Source organism: Somniosus microcephalus, chromosome 15 (genome assembly GCF_052327205.1).
Source record: "Somniosus microcephalus isolate GS21.2 chromosome 15, FLI_Smic_1.0, whole genome shotgun sequence".
NCBI lineage: Eukaryota > Metazoa > Chordata > Chondrichthyes > Squaliformes > Somniosidae > Somniosus > Somniosus microcephalus.
Genome location: NC_141001.1, coordinates 42,841,959 through 42,868,755, shown reverse-complemented (window position 1 = coordinate 42,868,755; position 26,797 = coordinate 42,841,959). Strand labels below are relative to the sequence as shown.

At 45.9% G+C, this 26,797-nt stretch overlaps 1 pseudogene across 1 annotated transcript in view; it reads right to left on the bottom strand.

Annotated features, from left to right (window-relative positions):
• The window catches only part of LOC147106660 (anoctamin-9-like), a 244,948-nt pseudogene that overhangs the window by 103,237 nt on the left and 114,914 nt on the right, over positions 1–26,797 (bottom strand). The window contains exons 11-13 of the transcript XR_015081081.1: positions 24,594–24,654; positions 17,305–17,387; positions 2,941–3,045 (exon numbers count right to left, since the gene is read on the bottom strand). The product of XR_015081081.1 is annotated as an anoctamin-9-like (transcript). The remainder of the gene's footprint in view (positions 1–2,940; positions 3,046–17,304; positions 17,388–24,593; positions 24,655–26,797) is intronic.

The window sequence follows — 26,797 nt, the reverse complement described above, 5'->3', positions numbered from 1 at the left end:
CTCCTGCACACTGGGGACGGGGGCTCTTGATGGTCCTGTGGGGTAGTCAAGGAAAAAGTTAGCGATGTGATGCCAAGGTTACATGCACATTGCATTTTGCAGATGATCGTAAGTCCGTATGATGTAGCTTCAGAATCATTATCAGCGACTCATGCAATGCCAATGAGATGGAAAACTATTCTGTCACCAGCTTGCGGGGATGCATCTGTCTGTCCTTCCCCAACTTCCGCATCTTTGTCAGCCCCGACAATCTCCAGGACGGCTTCCTCCCAGGGGGTGAGCTGGGCTAATGAGGGCGGCCCTCCTCCTGTCCTGGCTCGCTCTCTCCTGTTGTGAGCTCTCTTTTCCTGCAATGAGGGAGACAAGTGGAGGTTGAGTGAGAATGAAGGAGTGAGTGCAGAGATTGCATAGCATAGATACTTAGAAGGAGACAAAGATGGAGTGAGGTTGCAATACCAAGGGCCCTCCCTGTGTGCTGTCAGTTGTGTTCAAAGCATCAGAGTGAGAGGGAGTGTGAGGGCTGCATGGTGGAATAGTTATGTGAATGTGAGCATAGAGAGAGAGGGAATGGGTAAGGGTGCATGGATGTGAGTGTCAAGTGGAATGTGGAGGAAGAGATTGCTAAAGCTGAGTGCTGGTGAGGAAAGGCAATGGGGATCAGATTGAGGGTGATGGAAACTTCATACAGTACTTACTTTTCCAGTGCGATGAAGGTCATGGAATCTTTTCCTGCACTGCATCCAGGTGCGACGTGTGAGCCCCAAGGAGTTGACTTCCCCAGCCACCTGTAGCCACACAGCCTTCGTCTGGCTGGGAGGCCTCTTCCTCCCTGAAGAAGGGAACAGGAGCTCCCTGTGGGCCCTAGCACCATCCAGCAATGCCCTGAGTGAAGCCTCATCAAATTTTGGGGCAGCTCTTGCCCTCCCGCTGGCCGTTGCTCCTGCAGGCTCCTGTGCCATCTTAATGGTAAAGTTTGGAAGCCTGCAGAAGAAGCAAGGCTTGCTGTGGACCTTAAAAGCAACAGCAATGATGACATCATATTCTGCGACTTTCTGACTGGAAATACTCAATTGCCAAGGCTTCCCACACGTTGGAAATCAATTGGCCAATTGAGTTAAAATTGCATCAATCTCACAGACCCATTTAGATTCTTGTGGGAAACACTAAATTCGGGGAACCCGATCATTCCCCGTACCTGAGTTAAAATTGACCTCTATGAGTCTGAGGAGAAGAAGGTGTAGTGAAGTGTGGTGCAGTGATTGTTGGAGAATGAGGAGAAGCGAGGGAGGGGAGTATTATGAGTAGTGAGCCTGGAGGTGGTGGAGGTGTGAGCAGAGTAAGAGAGCAATATTGTTACAGGTAGACTACCCTTTATCCGGACTTCCGAAAACCGAAACCCTCTAAAAACCGAAGGTTTTTTCATTCAGCGTAAGTCGTGCGTACGACTTACGCTGAACGAAACGGTTTTTAGAGGGTTCCGGTTGCGGAAGTTCGGATAAAGGGTAAGTCGTGCGCACGACCCCCCGCCGACCCCGCCAGCCCCGACAACCGCCGACCCCGCCAGCCCCGACAACCGCCGACCCCGCCAGCCCCGACAACCGCCGACCCCCCCGCGGACCCCGCCAGCCCCGACAACCGCCGACCCCCCCCCCCCGCGTACCCCGCCGGCCCCGACCCCCGCCAACCCCGACTGACTTACGCTGAGCGTCAGCGTAAGTCGTGCGCACGACCCCCCGCCGACCCCCCCGCGGACCCCCGCCGACCCACCTTCCGAAATCCGAAATTCTCCTTTATCCGAAACTCGGCTGGTCCCGAGGTTTTCGGATAAAGGATAGTCTACCTGTACTTTGACAACTCTGGTGAGGTCAATGAACTTCTTTTGGCAGGGGGAAACAGGTACAGAAGTATTTGGCAAACGGTGTAGTGCAATGCGAGTGTGAGATTGGTGTGAAATTGCACTTGTATGTGGTATAATGTAAGAATGTGCATGAGCTGGGTGACAGCTGCCATTGTTTGTGGTGAAGTGCGGGGGTAAGTGTGGGCTGCCCCTGTTTGTTTAAGAATGAGTGTGACTGGAGTAAGACTACCCATGTTCATGCTGTAGTGTAGGAATGACTGTAAACTGAGTGTGAGCCTCCATGTATACAGAGAATGGAACTGAATTGGCAGAAGGCAAGTTAAAAAAAAGTGTCTGGAAGTGATGATAGACTTATCACTTTCAATGTCTTGACAATATAGCCGATGCTGTATTTTATATTCCAGCATTTTATTGGCTTTTTTAATTGCTTTGCTACATTGTTCTGTTCAAGGAGAGAAATAAGGTTAAACTGGGCGCTCTGGCTCAATCTGTAATGTTACGTGTGAGAAAATTCTTAGAATCCATAATCTGAGATCAAATTAGTAAGAATTTAGAAATGTATGGAATAACGAGGAGCAGCTGGCAGAGATTTGTTAAAGGCAAATTGTGTTTGACGATTTTAATTTGAAGTGACTAATTGGATAGATAAAGGGAATGCTGTGGATGTGGCGTATATGTAATTTTAGAAGGTGTTAATGAGGTGTTTCACTAAAGGTAAGTTCAAAAAATATAGGCTTATGGTATAAGAGGAAATGTAGCAATATGGAAGGAAAGCTGGTTGATGGACAGGAAACAAAGTTAATGCGTGTTGCTCGGACTGCAGAAGGGTTAGAAATGCTACACCTCAAGAGTCACTTCTGAAAGGTTATATGATGGCAGTAGATGAAAGAAGTGCACCACAAAGTGACATTATACAATTGAAGCTACAAAGATGAATTTCTGGGCTGGCTATGTTCACCTTTTATAGAAACCTCAGCCACAGATTTACTGATTGCTATTTTTGGATGGAGGGCTTGAGTTAAGATTTGATTGACATAATACATGCTAGCATACCTGGCCACTCCTACTATAGGTTCACTTACCAGAGTACATCCCAACAAGAAGACTATTGTTGATTGCAGGAACGAATAGTGATATTTTGCTGGTGGTATGCCAGGGTTGTATATTAGCCCGAGAGCAAGTTCCTCCTGATACATAAAATAAATCATTTTAGAGTGGATTTTTCTCTTACCCCACTAATGCTGAAGATTAATTAACTTCAACTCTGCATTGTTAACTGATATGAAATTGCTACTCTTTCCGAGGGTCGGTTTGTATGTGTATTTATTGGATAAGTGTGTCTTCCTTACCACTGTGGATTGCTTACCCTTTTCCCTTTTTGTTAGCTGCTGAAATGCTTCACCAGTTCCCTCAGACTTATTTATTGCTGCAAAGCAGGGAAGTTACATTGCGCTGGTGATAATTGCCTGCTGGAAATGTCTAACAGATTTAACAAACTGTGGCAGTTTGTTGCAAATGTACAGTTTTTCCTTGAATTTTAGTTCAAAATCAAATTGAAACAATGGTTGATGTTTTTAATTGTCAATGACTGTGTAATTATAACTGCAACAAATCTGGTGATGTGATCAAAATAACTTGTTGTCCATTATGAATATTTGAAAAATATACATTTTGAGTGAACCTTCAGAGACAAAATAACTGAGGGTATGGTGTGACTTTGTGACATATTTATACATATATTAAAAGTCTAGCATATGGCACACACTTCCTGTACATTACTTCTGTGTCATAACATTTGAGTCACAATGGGAAATCCCTCTGGTAATATTTTGTTGTCACAGTTTGTTGATCAACCAATCAAATCACTAAGATTACTGTTTTAAAAAAAAAACATTTATTTGCCATTTTTTTCTCAGTAAGTGAAATTTCTATTGTCCAAAATAAGGTTTAAAACAAAATTTAAAAATCAACATATATTTCATAATTATATGATTAAAGAATTGTATTTTGTGTCTTTAAATGGGTACAGTAGTGCAGTGGTTACGTTACTGAACTAGTAATCCAGAGGCCTGGACTAATCATCCAGAGACGTGAGTTCAAATCCCACCATGGCAGTTTGTCAATTTGAATTCAGTTTAAACAAAACAATTAAATAAATCTCGAATAAAAAGCTAATATCAGTAATAGTGACCACGAAACTATCAGATTGTCATCAAAGTCCAACTGGTTCACTGATGTCCTTTAGGAATCCTACCTTCTTTACCCGGTCTCGCCTTTATGTGACTTTAGACCCACAGCAATGTGGTTGACTCTTTTAATTGCCTTCTGAAATGGCCTAGCAAACTGATGTATCAAACTGCGACAAAGAAGTATAATAAGAATAAAACAGGATGGATTACTCAGCTTTGACCTTTGCATCGGATTCAGATACGACAAAGGCCAACTCAGTCGACCCTGAAAAGTTCTCCTCACTAACATCTGGGGACTTTTGACAAAGTTGGGAACTGTCCCACAGACTAGTAAAGCAAGTACCTGACATAGTCATACTCATAGAATCGTACCTATTAGCCAACATCCCAGACTCCTCCACCACCATCCTTGGGTATGTCCCGTCCCACTAGCAGGAAAGACCCATCAGAGATGGCTGTACAGTGGTATACAGTCGTGAGGGTGTGGCCCTGGGAGTCCGCAACATTGACTTCGGATCCCGTGAGTCTCATGGCATCAGGTCAAACATGGGCAAGGAAATCTTCTGCTGGTTACCACCTATCGCCCTCCTTCAGCTGATGAATCAGTAGTCCTCCATGTTGAACTTGGAAGAAGTAGAGGGTAGTCTTCTGTACTCTGAGTGGGCACTACAGTCTCCATCACCAAGAGTGGTTCAGTAGTAGAACCACTGACCAAGCTGGCTGAGCCCTGAAGGACATAGCTACCAGACAGGACTTGCGGCAGGTGGTGAAAGAACCAACAAGAGGGAAAAACCTACTTGACCTCATCCTCACCAATCTACGGGTCACATATGCATCCGTCCGTGACAGTATTGGTAGGAGTGACCACCGCACAGTCCCTGTGGAGATAAAGTGCCACATCCAGTCGTGAATGGTGGTGGATAATTAAACAACTAACCGGAGGAGGAGGCTCCATGAACATCCCCATCCTCAATGACGGTGGAGCCCAGGGCGCGTGTGCAAAAGACAATGCTGAAGCGTTTGCAACCATCTTCAGCCAGAAGTGCCGAGTGGATCCAACTCAGCTTCCTCCTGAGGTCCCCACCATCATGGAAGCCAGTCTTCAGCCAATTCGATTCACTCCACATGATATCAAGAAATGGGCGAGCACACTGGATACAGCAAAGGCTATGGAATCCGACAACATCCCGGCTGTCGTGCTGAAGACCTGTGCTCCAGAACTAGCCATGCCTCTAGCCAAGCTGTTCCGGTACAACTATAAGACTGGCATCTACCTGACAATGTGGAAAACTGCCCAGGTATGTCCTGTTCACAGAAAGCAGGACAAATCCAATCCAGCCAATTACCACCCCATCTACTCTCAATCATCAGCAAAGTGATGGAAGGTGTCACCGACAGTGCTATCAAGCAGCACTTACTCACCAATAACCTGCTCACTGATGCTCAGTTTAGTGTTCGCTGGGACCTCTCGGCTCCAGACCTCATTACAGCCTTGGTCCAAACATGATCAAAGGAGCTGAATTCCAGGGGTGAGGTGAGAGTGGCTGCCCTTGACATCAAGGCAGCATTTGACCGAGTGTGGCATCAAGGAGCCCTAGTAAAATTGAAGTCAATGGAATCAGGGGAAAATGCTCCACTGGCTGGAGTCATACTCAGCACAAAGGAAGACGGTACTGGTTGTTGGAGGTCAATCATCTCAGCCCCAGGACATCGCTGCAGGAGTTCCTCAGGGCAGTGTCCTAGGCCCAAACATCTTCAGCTGTTTCATCAATGACCTTCATAAGGCAAGAAGTGGGGATATTCACTGATGACTGCACAGTGTTCAGTTCCATTCACAACTCCTCATAATGAAGCAGTCCATGCCCGCATGCAGCAAGACCATGATTGCATCCATGCTTGGCTGATAAGTGGCAAGTACCATACACACCACACAACTGCCAGGCAATGACCATCTCCAACAATAGAGAATATAACCACCTTCCCTTGATGTTCAATGGAATTACCATCGTCGACTCCTCCACCATCAACATTCTAGGGGTCACCATTGACCAGAAACTCAACTGGACCAGCTACATAAATACTGTGACCAGAAGAGCAGGTCAGAGGCTGGGTATTCTGTGGCGAGTGACTAACCTCCTGACTCCCCAAAGCCTTTCCACCACCTACAAGGCACATGTCAGGACTGTGATGGAATACTCTCCACTTGCCTGGATGAGTGCAGCTCCAACAATACTTATTTTGAGCATGTGCAGTTTTTAGCATTTGCCATCATGCATCAGTAGATTTCAGAATTGAAGGGGAAAATTTCATCCTGGAGGAGAGCGTGGGATTTGGTGTGGGTGGGCGGTTAAATCTGGCAAATATGCGAGCGCGTCAGGAAACCGGCTCCAACCCACTGACTTCCGCGTTTAACTCGAGCGCATTAGGTTGGAGAGGCTGGTTGATTATTAACATATGGTAATTGCTCAATTGTAGCAATATTTCAACACAGTATTAAGTTTAACGTCGCATCTAAGGGTTTCCTGGGCTTCCTGAAACTCACCATTGAAAGCAAGGCGAGAACACGCCACCTAAGGGGGCTGATAAAGCTCATGGAAATACTGCAATAAATACTCAGGTCTCACAACTGCTTTTTTACCTACTACAGGTAGTGGGAAAGGGTTTGTTCACAGTATTTTTACTGAGAGTTTACCTTTAACACTTTGGAGCTTTTTTGAATCACATTAGATGAGGAGCAATATGACTCGCACCAGCATCACCAGCAGCAGCCTGCTGTTCAGAGACCTGCAGCTGGACAGCAGAGTGGGGAGCAGCAGAGGGGTGTGACATAAGGTGTACAGGCAGAGGCTGAGTTTCCTTGATATGTCGGAACAGTAGTGCTTCAATAGGCTCAGGTTGTTTCGTCAGGTGGTGGCAGACATCTGCAGCCTCCTATTGGAAGACCTGCTCCCTGCTGGACCCGCGTTTCCAGGGGCTATCAAGGTGACCACTGCCCTCAGCTTTTTTGCCTCTGGATCTTTCCAGGGCTTTGCTAGAGACATATCCGTGCATTTTAAAAGAATTTAGCTAAGAGACAGCAGAGGCACGATTACACATATTTAATAATTCATTAGAAAAAGGTGTAGTGCCAGAGGACTGGTGGATAGCTAACGTAATACCTATATTTAAGAAGGGAGATTGAACATGTCCAGGGAACTTAACATTTGTGGTAGGAAAATAATGGAATCCCTACTAAAGGTGAAAATAGAAAAACATCTAGGGCTGGAAATTTATGTACTTAGCGCCACTCTGTAGTGCCATGAAATGGCGATAAAATGGCGGCTGCCGCTCTTTTGCCAGCTGGTGGTGGGTCCCGCAGCGGCCGCCATACTCCCCTCCCCCTTTGTGCTGCCGGTAACTGGCAGCGCCCTGGAAAAAAAACGGTGGCGTGGTGACGTCAATCGGCGTACAACGCCAACTTAACATCACCAATGCAAACTTCGACCCTAGCGCTGGGTCCTAATCATGCCAGGTTAAGCGCTGGGTCCTAAGCATGCTCTTGCAGTGTTGACCACCTCCACAAAGCTGGAGTGTTGCGTGGCTTGTTGAGTCATTTGTGTTAGTGCTGAGGCAGTTTACCCATTTGTTGAGGTTAGGAAGGTAATTCAGCTTTAACAGCTGAATATTCACATCTGGAACTTCTTTTAAATATTGAATATTTCTTAAAGGGCTGAAAAATGCATTGATTCACTGCATTTTATTTTGTATTACTTCAGTGTGCATGGCCCCTTTAAATCTGAGACCTCTTCATTGCCCACAATTCTCTGCGAGCTCCACAGTTTCGCTCACAGAGGCTGTGGGAAGCTGCAACGCAGGAGCTGGACAGAAACTTCGGGTCGGATCCCTCCAGCAACGCCACCAGGACGGCCTTGCACGGAAGGTCAGTGCTGCGCCACCTAGCTCCATGCCCCAGACCAATTTCACTCAGTTAGCGTTGCGACCATTTCCAGCGGCCGTTAACTTTTTGCTGGCAAACATGAATTTTTCCCCCCTAGAAACCAAAAATATAATAATGAATAGTCTGCATGGATTTCAAAGGGGGAAGTCTTGCTTGACCAACCTCATTGAATTCTTTGAAGAGCTAACAGAGAGAGTAGACAAGGGTAATGCAATAGATGTTATTCATCTAGATTTTCAAAAGGCCTTCGATAAGGTGCCACGTAATAGACTAATGAATAAGGTTATACATGCGGAGTCAGGGGACAAGTAGCAGAATGGATAGCTAACTGGCTTCAAGACAGAAAGCAGAAAGTAGGAGTAAAGGATAGCTATTCAGAGTGTCAAAAGGTGGAAAAGGATCAGTGTTCACAATTTGTATTAACAATCTGGACTTTGGAATCAAAAACACAATTTCTAAATTTGTGGATGACACCAAATTGCGGGGGGGGGTGGCGGGTGGAAGATAGTCAACACTGAGGAGGACTGCAACAAATTACAAGAAGACAGTAATAAACTTGCAGAATGGGCATATAATTAGCAAATTAATTTCAACACAGACAAGTGTGAGGTACTACATTTTGGTAAGAAAAATAAGAAGGTCACATATTACTTGGACAATAAGAATCTAAATGGGGTAGAGAAGCAAAGAGATTCGGAGTAAAAATACACAAATCACTAAAGGTAGCAACACAGGTTAATAAGGCCATAAAGAAAAGCAAACCAAGCACTAGGGTTTATTTCTAGAGGGATAGAATTCAAAAGTAGAGAAGTTATGCTAAACTTGTATTGAACCTTGGTTGGACCACATTTAGAGTACTGTGTACAATTCTGGCCACCATATTATAAAAAGGATATAGAGGCACTGGAGAGGGTGCACAAAAGATCTACAAGGGTGATAACAGAAATGCGAGGTTATATACCTATCAGGAAAGGATGAACAGGTTGGGTCTCTTTTCTCTTGAAAATGACCTAATAGAGGTCTAAAATTATGAAAGGTTTTGATAGAGTAGACACAGAGAGAGTGTTTCCACTTGTGGGGAAGAGCAAAACTAGAGGCCATCAATATAAGATAGTCACCAAGAAATCAAATAGGGAATTCAGAAGGAATTTTTTACCAAGAGAGTGGTGAAAATGTGGAACTCGCTACCACGGAGAGTGGTTGAGGCGAATAGTATAAATGCTCTAAAGGGGAGGCTAGATAAGCATATGAGGGAGAAAGGGTTATGCTGATAGAGTTAGGTGAGGAAAGAGGAGGCTCTAGTGGAGCATAAACGCCGGCCTGGACTGGTTGGGCTGAATGGCCTGTTTCTGTGCTGTATATTCTATGTAATTCTATGTAATTTCCAGGATTTCCCAGTCGGCGGGCCACAAATGCACAAGACAGGTGACTGATCGGTTGTTTGCCAGGGCCAGCAATTATGTAAACTTCGCCTGCGATGACGGTAGTCAAAATGAGTGGGCGCTCGGGTTTGCGTCTCTGACTGGCTTTCCACAGGTGCAGGGCGTCATCGATTGCACACACTTGGCAATCCGCTCACCCCCAGATCAACCAGGAGTATTCGTGAACCTCAAGGGATTCCACTCCATCAATGTGCAGTTATTGTGCAATCACCGAAAGATATTTCTGCAGGTATGCGCAAGATTCCCGGGTAGCTGCCACGATGCTTTCGTCCAAGCTACCCGACCACTTTGGACCTGCAAGCACACTTATGGGGTAGCTGTTAGGAGACAAGGGATACCCACTTCAAACTTGGCTGATGACACCTGTAAGAAACCCAACCAATGAAGCACAACAACGCTACAATGAATACCATATGACCACCAGATGTGATCAAACAAGCCATCGGCATGTTGAAGATGCACTTCAGGTGCCTAGACAGATCTGTAGGCACCCTTCAGAACACGCCAGCCAGGGTGTCCAGAATAGCTGTGGTGTGCTGCGCTCTGCACAAGATTGCGCAGCAGCGAGGTTCGGACCTGCAGGAGGAAGGCGGCGCAGAACGCAGATCATCTGCAGACGATTCCGAGGAGGATGAGGAGGAAGATGAGGAGAATGAAGCTGATGATATCAAGAAACGGCTGAGCGCACTGGATACAGCAAAGGCTCTGGGCCCTGACAACATCCCGGCTGTCGTGCTGAAGACTTGTGCTCCAGAACTAGCCACACCTCCAGCCAAGCTGTTCCAGTACAGCTATAACACTGGCATCTACCTGACAATGTGGAAAACTGCCCAGGTATGTCCTGTCCACAAAAAGCAGGACAAATCCGATCCGGCCAATTACCACCCCATCAGCCTACTTTCAATCATCAACAGTGATGGAAGGCATCCTCGACAGCGCTATCAAGCGGCACTTACTCACCAATAGCCTGCTCACTGATGCTCAGTTTGAGTTCCACCAGGAACACTCGGCTCCTGACCTCATTAAAGCCTTGGTCCAAACAGGGACAAAAGAGCTTAATTCCAGAGGTGAGGTGAGAGTGACTGCACTTGACATGAAGGCAGCATTTGACTGACTGTGGCATCAAGGAGCCCTAGTAAAATTGAAGTCAATGGGAATCAGGGGGCAAACTCTCCACTGGCTGAAGTCATACCTAGCGCAATGGATTGTATTACGTCCGTGAATGATTGAAACACGGACAGCAGGAGCTGAACAAAACAAGTCTTTACTGCTGGAAGTCAATAGTGAAACTGAAACAACAGAGGCTCACTAGCGCCTTTTATACAGGGGTGGTCACTGCCGGTACTGCAGTCTGAGACCAGTTATTCTCTTAAAGGTACATACACAAGAGATTGAGAATTGGTTAACAGTCAGAAAACAAAGAGTAGGAATAAACGGGTCTTTTTCAGGATGGCAGGCTGTGACTAGTGAGGTACCATAAGGATTGGTGCTTGGGCCCAGCTATTCACAATCTATATCAATGATTTGGATGAGGGGACTAAATGTAACATTTCCAAATTTGCTGATGATACAAAGCTAGGTGGCAGTGTCAGTTGTGAAGAGGATGTGAAGAGGCTTCAAGGGGATCTCGACAGGCTCAGTGAGTGGACGAGAACATGGCAGATGGAATATAATGTAGATAAATGTGAAGTTATCCACTTTGGTAGAAATAACAGAAAGGCAGAGAATTTCCTAAATGGTGAAAGATTGGGGAATGCAGATGCTCAAAGGGACCTGGGTGTCCTTGTACATGAGTCACTGAAAGTGAGTGTGCAGGTGCAGCAAGCCATTAGGAAGGCAAATGGTATGTTGGCCTTCATTACAAGAGGATTTGAGTACAGGAGTAAAGAAGTCTTACTCCAATTATATAGGGCCTTGGTGAGACCACACCTGGAGTACTGTGTATAATTTTGGTATCCTTACCTAAGGAAGGATATACTTGTCATAGAGGGAGTGCAACGAAGGTTCACGAGATTGATTCCTGGGATGGCGGGACTGTCGTATGAGAAGAGATTGAGTAAACTAGGCATGTATTCTCTTGAATTCAGAAGAATGAGAGGGGATCTCATTGAAGCATACAAAATTATTACAGGGCTTGATAGGGTGGATGCTGGGAGAATGTTTCCCTTGGCTGGGGAGTCTAGAACCAGGGGCCACAGCCTCAGGATAAAGGATAGGCCATTCAGGACTGAGATGAGAAGAAATTTCTTCACACAGAGGGTGATGGATCTTTGGAATTCTCTACCCCAGAGGGCTGTGGAGGCTCAGTCATTGGGTATATTCAAAACAGAAGTCGATAGATTTCTGACTAGTAAGGGCATCAAGGGATATGGTGATAGGGCCGGTGAATGGAGTTGAGGCAGAAGATCAGCCATGATCTCATTGAATGGCGGAGCAGGTTCGAAGGACCGAATGGCCTACTCCTGCTCCTATTTCTTATGTTCTTAATGGAAGATGGTTGTAGTTGTTGGAGATTAATCATCTCAGCCCCAGAACATTGCTGCAAGAGTTCCTCAGAGCAGTGTCCTAGGCCCCACTATCTTCAGCTGCTTCATCAATGACCTTGCCTCCATCGTAAGGTCAGAAGTGGGTATGTTCACTGATGATTGCACAGTGTTCAGTTCCATTCGCAACTCCTGAGATAATGAAGTAGTCCATGCCCGAATGGAGCAAGACCTGGATGACATTTAGGTTTGGGCTGATAAGTGACAAATAACATTCGCGCCACGAAAGTGCCAGGCAATGATTATCTCCAGCAAGCGAGAGTCTAACCACTGTCCCTCGACATTAAATGGCGTTACCATCGCCAAATTCCCCCACCATCAACATCCTGGGGGTCACCATTGACCAGAAACTTAACTGGACCAGCCACATAAATACTGTGGCAACAAGAGCAGGTCAGAGGCTAGGTATTCTGCAGCAAGTGTCTCACCTCCTGACTCCACAAAGCCTTTCCACCATCTACAAGGCACAAGTCAGGAGTGTGATGAAATACTCTCCACTTGTCTGGATGACTGCAGCTCCAACAACACTCAATAAGCTCGACAACATCCAGGACAAAGCAACCCGCTTGATTGGCACCCCATCCACCACCTTAAACATTCATTCGCTGCACCACCGGCGTACAGTGGCTGCAGTGTGTACTGCAGCAACTCGCCAAGGTTTCTTCGGCAGCACCTCCCAAATCCCCGGCCTCAGCCACCTAAAAGGACAAGGGCAGCAGGTGCATGGGAACACCATCACCTGCAAGTTCCCCTCCAAGTCACACACCATCCTGACTTGGAAATATATCGCCGTTCCTTCATCTTCGCTGGGCCAAAATCCTGGAACTCCCTCCCCAACAGCACTGTGAGGGTACCTTCACCACAAGGACTGCAGCGGTTTAAGAAGACGGCTCACCACCACCTATCAAGGGCAATAAATGCTGGCCTTGCCAGCGGCACCCACATCCCAGGAGCAAATGAAAAAAAAAATGAGGGCAATGCAGCACCAACTGCTCACATTGCTACCTGGGATGTCCTTATTAATGCAAGGATCATTTACGTTGCGCCAGTGGACTGATTGTAGTTTTCAAAAGGGAATTGGATAAGCACCTGAAGGAAAAAAATTTGCAGGGCTACCAGGGAAAGGGCGAGGGAGTGGGGCTAGCTGAAGTGCTCTTGCAGAGAGCCGGCATGGGTTCGATGGGCCAAATGGCCTCCTTCTGTGCTGTAACCATTCTATGATTCTATTTCAGAACCACATTCAACGGCCACTCTTACTGCCCCCCCAAATGTCACTGACACAAAGCAGTCCTGCAAACAACCAACCGCCCCTTGCACATCCCCCCCATCAATTTATGCCTCCCCATTCATCATCAAGCAAATTAAAAGGTGACTTGCCACCCAGCAACCAAGAATGGGCAAGACGGGAAAGTGGTGCAAACTAATAAATATTACGCGATTCTACTAAATAACAGAAATTTCACAAGCTAACATTTTCTCATACATACATGTGCATACCCTTGTGCAACTACAAAGCTTTACTCTCCTTTTCCTACCACTCCTACATGGTGTAACCCATGTGGCTTCAGTAGAGGTAGAGGCAGGCTGCTCAGATCCCTGCTTTGACTGCTGAGATGCTCTTGGCCGACGAACTCTGGGTTTTGGAGACTGTGATGGTCCCACCAAAAACTGCTCCATCTGCCCCTGTGCAGAGGCAGACTTGGCCATCGGGACACGAGGCACCATGTCCAGTACTGACTGGGGAAATGGGTGAGAAGTGGAAGCCCTTTGAGTGGAGTCCCACTTCCATTCCCCCTTTCGCCATCATCCCTCGCATGGGCCAGCCGCACTTCACTGCTACCATTATGCTGGAGATCAGTGCGACACTGTAAGGCCATGGCTAAGGTAGCTGTCATCCAGGCAGGCAGTGACTAGTGGGGTACCGCAGGGATCGGTCCTAGGACCCCAGCTGTTCACAATATATATAAATGATCTAGACGAGGGAACTAGATGTAATATCTCCAAGTTTGCAGATGACACAAAGCTGGGTGGGCATGTGTGCTGTGAGGAGGATGCCGAGAAACTCCAGTATGATTTGGACAGGTTGGGTGATTGGGCACAAGCATGGCAGATGCAATATAATGTGGATAAATGCGAGGTTATCCACTTTGGTGTCAAAAACAGGAAGGCAGATTATTATCTGAACGGCAATAGATTGGGAGAAGGGGAAGTGCAACGAGAGCTGGGTGTCCTTGTGCACTAGTCGCTGAAGGTAAGCATGCAGCTGCAGCAGGCGGTTAAGAAGGCAAATGGTATGTTGGCCTTCGTAGCGAGAGGGTTTGAGTACAGGAACAAGGATGTCTTGCTGCAGTTGTACAGGGCCTTGGTGAGACCACATCTTGAGTATTGTGTGCAGTTTTGGTCGCCTTATCAGAGGAAGGATGTTCTTGCCATGGAGGGAGTGCAGCAAAGATTCACCAGGCTGATACCTGGGATGGCAGGAATGACGTATGAGGAGAGATTGGGTCGATTGGGCTTATACTCGCTGGAGTTTCGAAGAATGTCAATTCAATTCAATTCAATTTTTATTTGTCATATATGCAGCAGACGTGTGTACTGCACAATGAAATGTTGATTTTTACGAGTCCTCCCAACATTGGAATAAATATGGCATAACAATGATAAAATACTAATAGAAATACAGTAATAATAAATAAAACAACAGTAATAAATAATAATAAATTATACATTCATGAGTCTTATGGCCTGGGGGTAGAAGCTGTTTCGAAGCCTGCTGGTATGAGACCGTATGCTTCGGTATCTCTTACCGGACGGGAGCAGGGCGAAGAGGTTGTGGCTGGGGTGGCTCGCGTCTTTAATGATTCTCAGGGCCTTCCCCCGGCACCTCTCGGGGTAGATATCCTGGACAGCAGGTAGTTTAATTCCTATAGTATGTTGTGCAGCTTTCACCACCATCTGTAGAGCCTTGCGGTCTGTGGCGGTGCAGTTGCCATACCAGGTAGTGATGCAGCCGGACAGGATACTCTCGATGGTGCACTGGTAGAAGTTGGTGAGAATCTGGGGGGCCATTCCAAAATGAGAGGGGATCTCATTGAAACTTATAAAATTCTAATAGGACTAGACACAGGAAGGATGTTCCCGATGGCCGGGGAGTCCAGAGCCAGGGGTCACAGTCTAAGGATAAGGGGTATGCCATTTAGGACAGAAATGAGGAGGAATTTCTTCACCCAGAGAGTGGTGAACCTGTGGAATTCTCTACCACAGAAGGCAGTTGAGGCCAAGTCATTAAATATATTCAAGAAGGAGTTAGATATATTTCTTAATGCTAAAGGGATCAAGGGATATGGAGGGAAGGCAGGGACAGGGTACTGAATTTGGATGATCAGCCATGATCTCATTGAATGACAGAGCAGGCTCGAGGGGCCGAATGGCCTACTCCTGCTCCTATCTTCTATGTTTCTATCCTATTTAAGACGCTAGACATGTTGGCATCCAAAGTGTGTAAGGCCGTGGTCGAGGCGTGCATAGACTCATTTGTTTGCCGCATTTGATGTTCCACGGAGTTGGCCACTCTATGCAATAAGCAATGCCCTGCAACATCATCCCACTCATGCTTGAGGCAGACTGCCCCATTCTCACTGCAATCATGGTCAGTGTGTTTGGGAGGCCTGTCAGGACATCGCACATTCCTTGCTGCTCCTCAATGGTTCTCCTTTTCAGCGACTCACTCGGGATACAGCATCTGTGTCCAGCTGAGCAGAGCTTGGAGAGGGCTGTGCCCTCCAACATTGATGGTCCACAGCTGTCTGCTCTTGCTCACTTGTGAACTGAGGGTCACCAGGTGAAATCCCAATTATCTGTCTAACTGGTCCCACCGAAGTGCGAGTATCTGAGCTGATGTATTGTAAGCTTGAGTCCTGTGAGGGTGCACCCTCAGAAGGAATCAGCGACTCTGAGGATTCGTCATCCGCGAGGTCCATGGACTCCTGCTGCATATGTGAAGGCCCTGGCGGAGAGAAAAGATATGAATTAGTACTGGCAAGGTAAATATGTTGCAACTTATCATAATTCACCCGCTGTTGAAATCAAGTCAATATGACTGAGTGTGGGTCGCTGTTATTTAATTGTGTCACCAGATAGCTGGGAGGTCCCCAATTTCCCATCTCCGATGGCCAGGGACGCCAAAACACTACTGATCTCTAGTGCTTCCTCCTCTGCAGTTGTTAGCTGGGAAATCTGTGGAGGCCCACCTCCGGTTCTCTCTCTCTCCCTGGACAAACATGTGAAGGGAATAGTGGGTTACATTGATAGATTTAGATGAGGAAAGACGGGAGGAGGCTCAAGTGGAGCGTAAACGCCGGCATGGACTGGTTGGGCCGAATGGCCTGTTTCTGTGCTATATATTCTATGTAGTGTTCTAGGCTCTCTTCTGCAACAGCGGAAAGCGCAGACATATGACTGACTAATGTCATGCGTTCACCCAAGAGGTGCAGTGCATTTGGTGAGGGTGACTATCAGGGAGAAGCATAAAATTGCATAAGGATGAGGGTGAGTGGCAGTGATGGATGGATGGATGGATGAGGATGTGAGGAAGTGCATAGAAAGAGAAGGATGGGTGCGCTTGCAAGGGATGTGGAGGTGAGGTGAGGAGAGATGTGATGGAGTAGGCTTGACAAGGCAGAGTGAGAGAGTGGGGTGATGCGCACAGCAGGATGTAGGTGAATGTGCAACTGTACTCACCTTTCCTGACCTGGTTAGGTCATTAAAGTGCTTCCTGCACTGAATCCAGGAGCCTTGCACAACACTCCTACTGCTGACCTCCTGGGCCACCTCCAGCCACGCCTTCTTTGTGGCAGCAGCAGGTTTCTTCCTCCCAGCAGATCTCTCCAGATCCTCACAGCCCCCAACAGAACATCAAGGAGGTGTCATTGAAGTGGGATGCAGCCTTTGAGTGTCCTGAATCCATGGTCACACCTTGTTTTTTTCTTGCTTCTAACTCCAAACTCCTTCAAATTGCATATTTGGATTGGCCCTTCAAGTACTGGAGTTGAGATTGCGTGATGCAGTTCCTCATCACTGCCACACAATCAACGGCAAACCCAGAAGAAATGTGATAATGAGCTGGCTGCGTTGATTGTCACTGACAGATGGGTTTACTTCGGGGTTTCCCATGTGATATCAGACCCAACCTCCCCCCCACCGCCCCCAACGTACCTCCAAGTCAATACTGGGGCCACACTGTTTGCTAACTATCAAGGTATTATGCATGTCTTCAAACTCTGATTTAATGTAATTGTACTTCGCCATCAGCAGGTAAATCAGCTAAGGTGATTACCTCATCCTCATCCCAGTGGAACAAATCCCACTCGCTGACAACTCTTACTCGGGTTCGTTTCCACAGCTCCAGAAACACAGTGGCTGCAGTTTGAGAGAGAAATATTCACCAAGGTTACCAATGTTTCATTCTTTAATAACAAAGAATATTATTGTGTAAACAAACAAATAAATATAAATTTTATATGACTGGGCTGAATTTTGTGTTATGACTCCCCATCCCCAAAGTGGGTAGATTTGGCATGTGATATGTGAACAAGCTATTCAAAGCAGAAAAATGCCAGTCTGTGCTGAGTTAGTTGGTCTCAGCTATGGCAGTACGTGGAATACTATAGTTGACCTCAACGCTCCTTGGCTTGAAAGGGGGGGAAAAAATCAACGCGGCTTTGCTCATGATCTCTATCTCCTGCCCCCTACTAAAGCATGAATATGTGAATGCTGGATAAGAACTGGATCAGGCTCACAGTGATACCAAGCTTCTTTGACAGCACCTCCCAAACCCACGACCTCCACCACCTAGAAGGAAAAGGGCAGCAGGTGCATGGGAACACCATCACCTCTAAGTTCGCCATAAAATCACACACCATCCCAACTTGGACATATATTGCAGTTCTTTCATTGTTGATGTGGTCAAAATCCTGGAAGTCCCTACCTAACAGTACTTTCATCACATGGACTGTAGCCATTCAAGAGAGGCAACTAGGGATGGGCAATAAATGCCGGCCTTGCCAGCGATGCCCACATCCCGAGAGAGTTAAAAAAACACTACTGGGGATAACCTGATGACACTCACCATCCACATTCATTCATAAAGAATGGATACTGGACAGGGCACCAGGGGTTTCCTTTAAGGCAAAGGGAAAAAGTTGATAAAACAGCATTTGCACAATGTTGTTGTCAAAATGTTTCCTAATTTTCAATGTGACTGTAACCCACATAAAATTTAATCCTGCTGCTACACATTACTGAGTGCGAGGTCAGCAGAGAGTGCTGTGAGTTTGGGTAAGTGTGAGAGTTCTTTAATTGTTATTTCTCTTTAAATCATTCTTGATAAGATTACTTAAGCAGTTTAAGTAAAGGGGAAAAGTTAAGTATTTGGGATTCTGTTGGTTTAAGAAGAGTAAAACAAGGTTACACTGCAGTAGGAGTAAATTGGCACAGCAGGCAGTGAAAACCAGTTTTCTAACCAATCAGCAGGGGTGACTCATTTGGCTGTAAACAAAGAAACAGTATAAAAAGACCATTGCTAGTGCGAGCAAGCACTGAGTGCGAGGTCAGCAGAGAGTTTGGGTAAGTGTGAGTTAGGGTAAGTGGGGTGTTAGGTGCTCTTTTCAAACTTTAACTCTGTGGGTTGTAGTTAATAAGGCCTTTCTGGTGCAGAGTGACTGTTGGTAAACCATTTAACTGGTGTAACTAGAGGGATTGATTTAATTTAAATCCAATTAATTAAAGGGGATACTAGCATCTAAAATCGGGCAGAGGGTGTCCATAACTAACAATAAAAAATTTAATTAATTACATAGAATGGAGCAGGTGATGTGCTACTGTTGCGAGATGTGGGAGCTGGTGAACCCCATTGAGGCTCACGGTGATTACGTCTGTGACAAGTGTCTGCTGCTACAGGAACTCCAGCTCCGTGTTGATGAGCTGGAGTCTGAGCTTCAGACACTGCGACACATCAGGGAGGGGGAGAAGTACCTGGACTCTGTGTATCAGGAGGTGGTCACACCTATGAAGTTAAGTAATTCAGATGTAGCCCATGGTCAGGGACAGGACGGTGTGACTACGAGTGAGGCAGGTACGGGGATCCAGGAGGTAGAGCTGGAGGAGCCGCAGCCCTTGCTCTTGACCAACAGGTTCGAGGTTCTTACTCCTTCTGAGGACAGGAGCAGGGACTGCAGGGAGGATGAGCAACCTGGCCACAGCACCGTGGAACGGGGGGCCATTCAAGAGGGGGGAGTAAATAGAAATGCTGTAGTGGTAGGGGATAGTATTATTAGGGGGATAGATAGAGTTCTCTGCAGCCGAGAGCGAGAGTCCCGAAGGCTGTGTTGCCTACCCGGTGCCAGGGTTAAGGACATCTCCTCTGGGCTGGAAAGAAACTTGCAGTGGGAGGGGGTGGATCCAGTTGTCGTGGTCCATGTTGGTACAAACGACGTAGATAGGACTAGGAAGCCGGTTCTGTTAAAGGAGTATGAGCAGCTAGGGGTCAAATTAAAAAACAGAACCTCAAGGGTAATAATCTCGATTATTACCTGAGCCACGAGCGAATTTGGCGAGGACAAATAAAATTAGAGAGTTAAATGCGTGGCTCAAAAACTGGTGTGGGAGAAATGGGTTTTGCTTCCTGGGACACTGGCACCAGTACTGGGGCAGGAGGGAGCTGTTCCGTTGGGGCGGGCTTCACTTGGCCAGTGCTGGGACTAGAGTCCTGGTGGATCATATAACTAGGGCTGTAGAGAGGGCTTTAAACTAACTAGTGGGGGGGAGGTTCCTAGAGAGCAAATAATAAAAATGACAACAGAGAAGGACATAGACTTAGGTAGCAGTGGGGAAATTAAAAACCAGAGCGTGTCAGGAAGGGGCAGAAGGTATGGAGTAAAAGGTAAAGTAATAAAAAAGGGCAAAAGCAGGAACTAAGTGTCACAAAACATATTTGAAAGTTCTCTATCTGAATGCACGTAGCATTTGTAACAAAGTAGATGAGTTAGTGGCACAAATAACTACATATGGGTATGATCTTGTGGCCATTACAGAAACATGGCTGCAGGGTGACAATGCCTGGGAATTAAACATACCAGGTTATTTAACGATCAGGAAGGACGGGCAGGAAGGAAGGGGAGGTGGGGTGGCTATGTTAATAAAGGAAGGAATCACTGTAATACAGAGAAATGATATTGGGTCAAAAGATCAGGATAATGAAACAGTTTGGGTGGAGATAAGGAATAATAAGGGGAAAGAAACACTAGTGGGCGTAGTCTATAGGCCTCCGAACAGTTGCAACTCTGTTGGACGGAGTATCAATCAGGAAATAGTTGAGCCTTGTAATAAGGGAACATCTATAATTATGGGGGATTTTAACTATCATATTAATTGGACAAATCAAATTGGGCAGGGCTGCCTTGAGGATGAGTTCATTTGAGTGTATTAGGGATGGGTTTCTTGAGCAGTATGTAACTGAACCGACCAGGGGGCAAGCAACCTTAGATCTGGTCCTGTGTAACGAGACAGGATTAATTAAAAATGTCCTAGTAAGGGATCCCCTTGGAATGAGTGACCATAACATGGTTGAATTCCATATTCAATTAGAGGGTGAGAAGGTTGGATCTCAAACAAGCGTGCTAAGCTTGAATAAAGGAGACTATGAAGGTATGAGAGCAAAATTGAGTAGAGTGGATTGGGAAAATAGATTAAAGGGTAAGACGATACATGATCAGTGGTGTACATTTAAGGAGTTATTTTACAACTTCCAAAAAATATATATTCCAGAGAAGAAAAGGGTGTAAAAGAAAAGACAGCCATCCGTGGCTAAGTAAAGAAATTAAGGATAGTATTCGACTAAAAACAAGGGCATATAAGGTAGCCAAATCTAGTGGGAGGATAGAGGATTGGGAAAACTTTAAAAGACAGCAAAAAATAACAAAAAGATTGATTAAGAAAGGGAAGATAGATTATGAAAGTAAATTAGCAAAAAATATAAAAACAGATAGTAAGAGTTTTTATAGTTATATAAAAAGAAAAAGGGTGGCTAAAGTAAATGTTGGTCCCTTAGAGGATGAGACCGGGAAATTAATGGTGGGAAATATGGAGATGGCAAAAACACTGAATGAATATTTTGTATCAGTCTTTACAGTAGAGGACACTAAGAATATCCCAACACTGGACAAACAGGGGGCTATAGCAGGGGAGGAGCTAAACACGATCAAAATCACTAAGGAAGTGGTACTCGGTAAAATAATGGGACTCAAGGCGGATAAATCACCTGGACCGGATGGCTTACATCCTAGGGTCTTGAGGGAAGTGGCGGTAGGGATTGTGGATGCATTGGTAATAATTTTCCAAAACTCCCTGGACTCGGCAAAGGTCCTGGCAGACTGGAAAACTGCTAATGTAACACCCTTATTTAAAAAGGGCAGTAGACAGAAGGCTGGAAACTATAGACCGGTTAGCCTAACATCTGTGGTAGGTAAAATTTTGGAGTCCATTATTAAGGAGACAGTAACAGGACATTTGGATAATCATAATTTAATAGGACAAAGTCAGCATGGTTTTATGAAGGGGAAGTCATGTTTGACAAATTTGCTGGAGTTCTTTGAGGAAGTAACATATAGGGTGGATAAAGGGGAACCAGTGGACGTAGTGTATTTAGACTTCCAAAAGGCATTTGACAAGGTGCCACACAAAAGATTATTGCTTAAGATAAAAAATCACGGGATTGGGGGTAATATTCTGGCATGGATAGAGGATTGGCTATCTAACAGAAGGCAGAGAGTTGGGATAAATGGTTCATTCTCAGACTGGCAATCAGTAACTAGTGGTGTTCCGCAGGGGTCGGTGCTGGGTCCCCAACTCTTTACAATCTATATTCATGATTTGGAGGAGGGGACTGAGTGTAACATATCAAAGTTTGCAGATGATACTAAGATGGGGGGGAAAGTAGTGAGTGAGGAGGACATAAAAAACCTGCAAGGGGACATAGACAGGCTAAGTAAGTGGGCAGAGATTTGGCAGATGGAATACAATGCTGGAAAGTGTGAGGTTATGCACTTTGGCAGGAAAAATCGTAGAGCAAGTTATTATCTTAATGGCAAGAAACTGGAAAGTACTGAAGTACAAAGGGATCTAGGGGTCCTGGTGCACGAAACTCAAAAGGTTAGTATGCAGGTGCAGCAAGTGATTAAGAAGGCCAATGGAATGTTGGCTTTCGTTCCTAGGGGGATAGAATATAAAAATAGGGAGGTATTGCTTCAGTTGTACAAGGTATTGGTGAGACCGCACCTGGAATACTGCATACAGTTTTGGTGTCCATACTTAAGAAAAGACATACTTGCTCTCGAGTCAGTACAAAGAAGGTTCACTCGGTTAATCCTGGGGATGAGGGGATGGACATATGAGGAGAGGTTGAGTAGATTGGGACTCTACTCATTGGAGTTCAGAAGAATGAGAGGCGATCTTATTGAAACATATAAGATTGTGAAGGGGTTGGATCGGGTGGATGCGGGGAAGATGTTCCCGATGATGGGTGAAACTAGAACTAGGGGGCATAGTCTTAGAATAAGGGGCTGCTCTTTCAAAACTGAGATGAGGAGGAACTACTTCACTCAGAGGGTGGTAGGTCCATGGAATATGCTGCCCCAAAAAGCTGTAGAAGCTACATCATTACATAAATTTAAAACAGAAATAGACAGTTTCCTAGAAGTAAAGGGAATTAAGGGTTACGGGGAGCGGGCAGGAATTTGGACATGAGTCGAGGTTCGGATCGGTCATGGCCCTGTGGGTAGCGGAGCGGGCCCGGGGGCCGTGTAGCCTGCTCCTATTTCGTGTGTCTAATTCTGTTAGATTCAGGAGATGGTTCTGTGATAGTAGATTGGCGGTTAGGATCAGATCAGCCATGATCTTATTGAATGGCGGAGCAGGCTCGAGGGGCCGATTGGCCTACTCCTGCTCCTATTTTTTATGTTCTTATGTTCTTATTACAGCTGTATGGTCTTCTTCGACTATATTATTGGCCATGGTGCAAAATTTCTGCATTTCCCTGAAGGCTGTTATTAATAAACGGGACCCTGCGTGGAAATTTTTAATCAAAAAGGGTACCCAAGATGGCATCCATGCCTCGTGGCAAAGCCTGTGAGATTTTAAAATGGACTCTGCAATGCAGACAGCTTGTGGATCGAAACCCAAGCTGCAGGTTTCTGTGAAGAGAGACTTTGTATTTTGAAACCAGACAGGACTCTGAATTATGCATTAGACCGAATTGGAGCCAAATCTAGATTCAGTTTAGGCCTATAGTTAAGGCCATCAAGCAGTCTACATATATTATCGGAAACAGATTAACAGAGCCATCGAGGCTGGACAGGCCCATCAAGGAACTTCCATGACAATACAAGTCAATTATCGGGCCGGTAGATGCGATTACCGGCCATCTAAAAAGAGTTCGTATGGATTGCTACCATTATTTAAAATAGCCCGCCAAGATTAAGACAAAGAACTAGCCTGATTTGGTGCACAGATAAGGGGTTTCGAAAAAGGTATAATTGAAGGCCCCTGGGTAGCAATTGCTCTCTGCTCCTCTCTTCTCTTCTCTCTCCGCTCTTCGGCCCCTCGCCCTCGTGACTGCCACTCTTTCCCTGTCCCACGCTTATCCCCTGGCCTTTGCCCGTGCCTTTTCCCCACTCCATCTGGAATCGCCCCGGCACCGGGTCGGGCGGACACGGACAATTCAGGCCAGGCGAGGCGAGACGCGACGAGGGGAGGAGGGAAGACCACCGGAGGGAAGGCCACCTGAGGAAGACCGGCTGAAGAAGACCAACAGAGGAGACGAACTGAGGGGAGGCTTCGAATTATTGGGCCTTCAGCCTCAGCCAACCTTCGAATATCTGCACACCAACTCAAACTGGCGGCTGGCGACGAAGAATCATCCCTGCAAGGTAAAGTACCCAAACAGAGACTTTAACTTTGGGGTACTCGAACCTGGACAACGCCCTTGCAGCGCCCAGAGACCACGTGACGACGGCAGGCTCCAGAGCGCACCAAGAGTGAACCCCGAACCCCACCGCTGTTTTGAGTCCAACAAACCTTTTAATTGGTGAGCATGAAGTTCTGACCCCTCATAGCTTAATCTAGTTAGGTATAGGGGGTGGGATAAGGATAAGGGGATTGTTAAGATAGTTGTTTCCCTCAATGTGCCATGTGTTCCTCATCCCTGTATAAGTATAGTTATTCTTTTGTATTTTTTTGCCTGTAGATGTGTACGCTAATAATTTTCCATAAGATTGTATCAGTTTTTCCTCTTCAATAAAATCTTGGTTTTTGTTTACATCCAACCACCTGTCTACTCGAGTCTTCTCTGTACCGCCGCCTTGTACCTAAGACCGGTGTCCAGGACCTAGGAGCGTGGGAGCGGTTCGAACCGCTCACAAAACAGTCAGAGACATAACTGACTGGGTGTACGTGCCAAACACCACCACACGCCACCCCCTACAATGGATCTCACTTAAACTCAACACCTGGCTTTACCTTTTCAGAAAAAATAAAATGAATAGCTAGTGTTTAGCTGAGAAGAGTACATACCCCAGATTCCCATGAACATAGCAAAGAAAACCGTTATTTCGTGGTCAAATACTTGTGTAATCTGCAGGAAAAGAATGAAAAAAATGTGGTCATCAGTGCTGGCCACTCATCACATGTGTCTTACTCACTGAATCCTTAACTGTAAATTTTCTGTTTGTATCTGAGTTTAATGAACCAATAAATTTAAAGCCAAATTATCTTCTGCTGGCCAAACACATATCCGTTGTAACATCATAAGACACTAGATAATTCCTCAACCTGCTCTCCCATCCAACCCTCTACTGCGAGAACTGGTACAATGATGCAAGTATAGTGTTAGTTTGGCTCAGTTGGTAACACTCTTGTCTCTGAGTCATAAGATGATGGTACCAAGACCTACTCCAGAATACAAGTATATCTTGACCCTGAATTTCCTCAGTGTCTTCAGCACTTATTCTGTTATTGCAAAGAAAAGATCAATGAAATTTGTGTTTTAGTACATTGTGCCGCTTTTGCTAAGTGCAAATTTCCTTGATCTTTTTAACAGTTCAAATTTTATACCTGTCAAAACCCATCAGGGAACATTTGCATAGCCATACTGTACAAGTATATGGAAGTTTCCTGACTTTACACCGCTCCTGCAATTGGTGTAACTTTACACATAAAACAAAATAGTCTAACAGCTACCCCAGCACTTCAGACGAGTGTGAGGATTTGATGACTTGAAGAGGGCACCAACATCACTCACTGATTACAGGTTTCCAAGGAACTTTTTTAACCCCTTTCTTCACATTTTTCAATACTGACACGTGCACTTAATTTTATTGATATGCTTTCCTCTCTTCCCAGAAAAAAATGTTGAAGCCTCCAACTTCCACTACTCCCATAACCAACACTTGGATCAACTTTGGACAAGGGATGGCTTTCCCCATAGGCATACCTGTCTATGCCATCATAATGGAGGAAAAGTTGAAGCAGCAGTGTGTCCAGGCCAGGAGAATCAGGAAGCATGGCTGAGGAAAGCAGCCTACCAGGTACGATCCTCCCCAATGTGTGTACAAGACACACCGGTCCTATGAGACCCTCACATCCGACGGCTGTACATCTCCAAGGATGCCATTGGGCATCTCTGCCAAATCCATGATGAAGATTTGCAGACTTCACTGCCACAACTGCTCTGTCCATGGCAATTAAAGGGACAGCAGTTCTCACTTTTACAGCTCCGCATCCTTCCAGGCCGCCACAGAGCATCTGTGCAACTTTAACCAGGGGGTTTCACTGTATGTATCCTGCAGGTGACAAACGGCTTCTTTCAAAGAGTAGCAACATTCCTCCCCTTGGCCATCACCCCCAGCAAAGGCAAAGAGGCTGGGGCTTCTGCAGGAAAGCTGAACTTCCCAGGGTGCAGGGCACCATGATGGCATGCATGTGGTTTTGAAGGAGCTAACCAAGCAGCCGCTGCCAAATGTGAACAGATAGGAGTTTCACTCTGCGAAGGTCCAGGTTATCTGTGATGCAAATTAGGCCATGTCCTCATTTGCCGCTGCAGGGAGCATCAGAGGGCAGATTCTGCATGATGTCTTCATCAACTGATCGACTGCAGTGGCAGCACTTCAGCCTTACCTTCTACATACCAAATGACACCAAAGTAGATCTCTTTGGTCTAGCAGGACCTTGCCAGGAATCCTCACCCGTGTGAAGCAGTCTGAAGGATAAAAAGAGTGGGAACCCCCAGCACCAAGAGTTTAAAAGGAGCAGAAGCAGAGAGCAGCTCTGCTCATAGGCAATGACATCGAAGTTGCAGAAATATTGAATAGTTACTTTGCCTCAGTATTTACCAGGGAAATTAACACGGTGGGCATGACATTAGAAGAAGAGATCAAAAAAGATATAGGCCCAGATTTTGCTGTACAAATAACGGCGGGGTTGTTGGCATCGCTGTTATTACTGGGTAAAACTGACAGCAACTTCTGCCATCTGTGCATGCGCAATTAATTGCAGAAATCCATTGGCTGCTGTCAGTGATACCCTGCTCCTCCATAGGCTGCGCTGTTACAGTCTTCGATGATGGAATCGACACAGAAATTAATGTTATGGCATGATCTTGGGCTAATTGCCCACTATTCTCTCTCTAAAAACAGATCGAAAAGTTAGAGCGTGTAGAATTTTGATCGGAAGAATAAGGAGGCATGGACTGGTTGGGCCGAATGGTCTGTTTTTGTGTT